This window comes from Lipotes vexillifer, unplaced genomic scaffold (assembly GCF_000442215.2).
Source record: "Lipotes vexillifer unplaced genomic scaffold, Lipotes_vexillifer_v1.1 scaffold134, whole genome shotgun sequence".
NCBI lineage: Eukaryota > Metazoa > Chordata > Mammalia > Artiodactyla > Lipotidae > Lipotes > Lipotes vexillifer.
The window spans coordinates 3,269,926-3,274,778 of NW_006787464.1; positions in this window are offsets into that span (position 1 = coordinate 3,269,926).

Below are 4,853 nucleotides of genomic sequence, written 5' to 3' on the forward strand. Positions count from 1 at the left end.
CTCCCTCCCTCCCTCCCTCCCTCCCTTCCTTCCTTCCTTCCTTCCTTCCTTCCTTCCTTCCTTCTACAAATACTTTTTTGAGCACCTGCAATGTGTGACTCAAGGCTCTGGGGAATAAGTACAGGCGTGAACAAAGACAGAGTTCCTTTTCTCATGTACCTAGAATCTAGTTGAGTGAAACAGATAATAGATAAATATGGATGCCAGGTGGCAAGTGCAATGAACAAAGCAGAGTAAGGGGTATGAGGGGTGGAAAGAAGCTATTTAGAAGGGGTGGTCAAAGAAAGCCCCTCTGAGAAGGTGATGTTTGAGCTGAAACATGAACTAAGTGTAGAGAAGAAGATTCCAGGTGGGAGGAGCAGCAGATGCAATGACCCTAATGTGGAAGGTATGCTTTGAATGAATGTTTGAGGAAAAGTAAGAAGGAACATTACTCCATGTAAAGCCTTTAAGTTTTACTCTAAATGAGTTGAGAAGCCACTGGGGGTTTAAGCAGAAGAGTAGTAACATGACCTGATATATATGGAAAGGGATCATCTTTCCAGATGTTTTAATATGTCATTTGACTATGTGTTTAAGGAGTGACTTCTCAGGCATGTGGTGAGATTGACATGAGTTTATGAGGTGGTGTGTATATGAATTGGTTAGGCCAGTGCCTGGCAATAGACTGCATTTAGAGGGCAGCTTTTATTATTACTCTGAAAGTGAAGTTGATAATCTGTCACCAAAGTTCTTCACTGATGATGATAGGGCATCTCTTGGGGGCCAAGGAAGAAGGGAGAGAAAACCAATGTTTCTTGAGCACTTACTCTGTGCCAGGACTATACATATTTAGCTCAGATACAATATAGAACAAAGCAGTGTGCTTTGAGAAAGGGAAACAATGGCATCTGACCCTAAAATAGCTCCTCTACCTTGTACCTGTCTTGTCATGGTGCCCAAAACTAGTCATAACTTTGGGTTGAGGTCACTATGAAAGTGTACATTTTGACCTGGGATGGTAACACCAGGCCCTATTCATCCACTTTCCCTTGATGTAATTTCATGGATCAGATAAACTAGCTGACTACCGCAGTGGCTCTGGAGTCTGAGGGCTTGGGGTCAAAATCCAGCTCAACCACTTGCTAGCTACGTGGCTTTGAAAAAGGTACTAAATTTCTCTGTGCTTCAGGTTCCGAGTCTCAGGAATGATAGTGATAACTATCTCTTAGTGTTTATGTGAGCCAATGTGAAGTAATGCATACAGAATGCTTTATCCTACATAACTATATTATTTGCACAGTTAAATTAATTAATGAGCCAACCAGAAGAGCTTTGAGGGGGTGGAACACAGGACTGGTAAGTTTTCAGGAGAAAGCAAAGGACCATTTTCAAGGGAAAGCAAAGAAACAAAAATGTTACGGTGCAACTATAAGAAGTTTTGCAGGATGAGCACTGCCAGGAGTGGAAACAGCTGGTAAAAAGATGCTAAAACATTAAAAAAAACTAACTTAAGTCTTTGCAAGTTCTCACTATGGAGGCAGAAGATTCAAGTGATCCAGCAAGAATTTTTGATCAGTATGCTACAGGGTAATGAATGATAGGGAGCCAAACAATTAGATGGGCTATAAAAGGAGTTCAAACAAGGAAGCAAGAAAAACACTTAAAAGTGAGAAAGGACAGAATCAGAAAATTCAGAGTAAGAAATGCAACTAGAAAACAAATAAGTGAAAAAAGTGTGTGCTAATCAAGTTAGCAAAAATTTAAAAAAAATACAAATTCCCTTGCAATTATGACAAAATGAGGGCTTTCTTATACAGTCCTTATATAGTCCTTCCTCAGTACCCGTGGGGGGATTTGCTCCAGGAACCCCGCAGATATGAAAATCTCAAGTCCCTTATATAGAGTGGAATAGTATTTGCACATAACCCATGCACATCCTCCCCTATACTTTAAATCATCTCTAGATTCCTTATAATACCTAATACAATGTAAATGCTTTGTAAATAGTTATAAATATAATGTACAGACATACCCCTAATTTTACTGAGGTTTGTTTTATCCTGCTCCACAGATACTGTGTTTTTTACAAATTGAAGTTTTGTAGCAACCCTGTGTCGAACAACCTGTCGGTGCCATTTTTTCCAAAAGCATTTGCTCACTTCCTGTCTCTGCATCATATTTTGGTAATTCTTGCAAGATTTCTTATTTTTTTCATTATTATTATATTTGTTATGGTGATCTGTGATCAGTGATCTTTGATGTTACTATTGCAAAAAGATTACAACTTGCTGAAGGCTCAGATGATAGCATTTTTTTTAACAATAAAGTCCTTTTTAATTAAGGTATGTACTTTTTTGGATATACTGCTATTGCACACTTAATAGGCTACAGGACAGTGTAAACATCACTTTTATATGTACTGGGAAACCAAAAAAATTCACATGACTTGCTTTATTACGATATTTGCTTTATTGCCATGGTCTGGAACCAAACTCAAAATATCTTGGAAGTATGCCTGTAAATGCTATGTAAATAGTTGCCAGTGTGCAGCAAATCAAGTTTTGCATTTTGGAACTTCCTGGAATTTTTTTTTTCCTGAATATTTTTGATCCAAGGTTGGTTGAATCTGTGGATGCAGAGGGCCAACTATATACTGCTGAAAGGAGTGTAAACCAATAAAAACTTTTGAGAAAGCAATGTAGTCAAACATCTTTATTTTATTTTATTTTTAAAATTTTATTTTATTGAAGTATAGTTGATTTACAGTGTTATGTTAATTTCTGCTGTACAGCAAAGTGATTCAGTTATACATATATATATATTCTTTATCATATTCCTTTCAATTATGGTTTATTATAGGATAGTGAATATAGTTCCCTGTGCTATACAGTAGGACCTTTTTGTTTATCCATTCTATATATAATAGTTTGCATCTGCTAATCCCAAACTCCCAGTTCTTCCCTCTCCCACCCGCCTCCCCCTTGGCAACCACAAGTCTGTTCTCTATGTCTGTGAGTCTGTTTCTGTTCCACAGATAAGTTCTTTTGTGTCATATTTTAGAGTCCACATATCAGTGATATCATATGATATTTGTCTTTTTCTTTCTGACTTACTTCACTTAGTATGATAATCTCTAGGTCTATTCATTTTGCTGCAAATGGCATTATTTCATTCTTTTTTATAGGTGAGTGGTATTCCATTGTATAGATGTACCACATCTTTATCCATTCATCTGTTGATGGACATTTAGGTTGTTTCCATGTCTTGGCTATTGTAAAGAGTGCTGCTATGAACATAGAGGTGCATGTATCTTTTCGAATTATAGTTTTGTCCAGATATATGCCCAGGAGTGGGATTGCTGGATCATATGGCAACTCTATTTTTAGGTTTTTGAGGAACTTCCATACTGTTTTCCATAGTGGCTGCACCAATTTACATTCCCTCCAACAGTATAGGAGGCTTCCCTTTTCCTCACACCCTCTCCAGCATTTGTTATTTGTAGTCTTTTTAAAGATGGCCATTCTGACCGGTGTGAGGTGGTACCTCATTGTAGTTTTGATTTGAATTTCTCTTTTTTTTTAATTGAAGCATAGTTGATTTACAGTGCTGTGCCAATCTCTGCTGTAAAGTGACTCAGTTATACGCAGAGACATGATTTTTTTATATTCTTTTCCATTGTGGTTTATCACAGGATATTGAATATAGTTCCCTGTGCTATACAGTAGGACCTTGTTGTTTATCCATCCTATGTATAGTAGTTTACATCTGCTAATCCCAAACTCCCAGTTCTTCCCTCTCCCACCCGCCTCCCCCTTGGCAACCACCAGTCTTTCTCTACGTCTGTGAGTCTGTTTCTGTTTTGTAGATAGGTTCATTTGTGCCATATTTTAGATTCCACATTTAAGTGATATCATATGGTATTTGTCTTTCTCTCTCTGACTTACTTCACTTAGTATGATAATCTCTAGTTGCATCCATGTGGCTGCAAATGGTATTATTTTGGGGTTTTTTTTATGGCTGAGTAGTACTCCATTGTAACATCATTCGCCATTGGGGAAGTGCACATCAAAACCATAATGAGATACCATTTTATACCCACTAGGATGGTTACACTAAGAAAGACAGATAGTATCAAATGCTGGCAAGGATGTGGAGAAATTAGAACCCTCATACACTGCTGCTGGGAATGTAAAATGATGCAGCCAATTTGGCAAACACTATGTCAGTTCCACAAAAGGTTAAACATAGAGTTACCATATGACCCAGCAATTCCACTCTTAGGTATATACCCAAGAGAAATAAAAACATTTACACAAATGTTCACAGCAGCATTATTTATAATAGTTAAAAAGTGGAGACAACACAAATGTCCATCAAGTGACAAATTGATAAAATGTAGCATATCCATATAATAGAATATTATTTGGCAATAAAAAGGAATGAAGTATTGATACATGCTATAACATGGATGAGCCTTTAAAAAATTATGCTAAATGAGAGAAGACAGTCACAACAGACCATATATTGTATAATCCCACTTACATGAAACATCTAGAATTGGCAAATCTATAGAGACAGAAAGAGTGGATGCCTAAGGCTGGGGTTGGGGTAGGGCTGGGGATGGGGAATGACTGCTAATGGAACAAGGTTTCTTATTAGGGTAATAAAAATGTTCTCAAATTGATTATGGTGATGGTTGCACAATTCTGTGTATGCTAAATACCACTGAACTATATACTTTAAATGGGCAAATTTAAATTCATATGGTATGTGAATTACATCTTAATAAAACTGTTAAAAAACACATTTGTGTGGGACTTCCCTGGTGGCGCAGTGGTTGAGAGTACGCCTGCCGATGCAGGGGACACGGG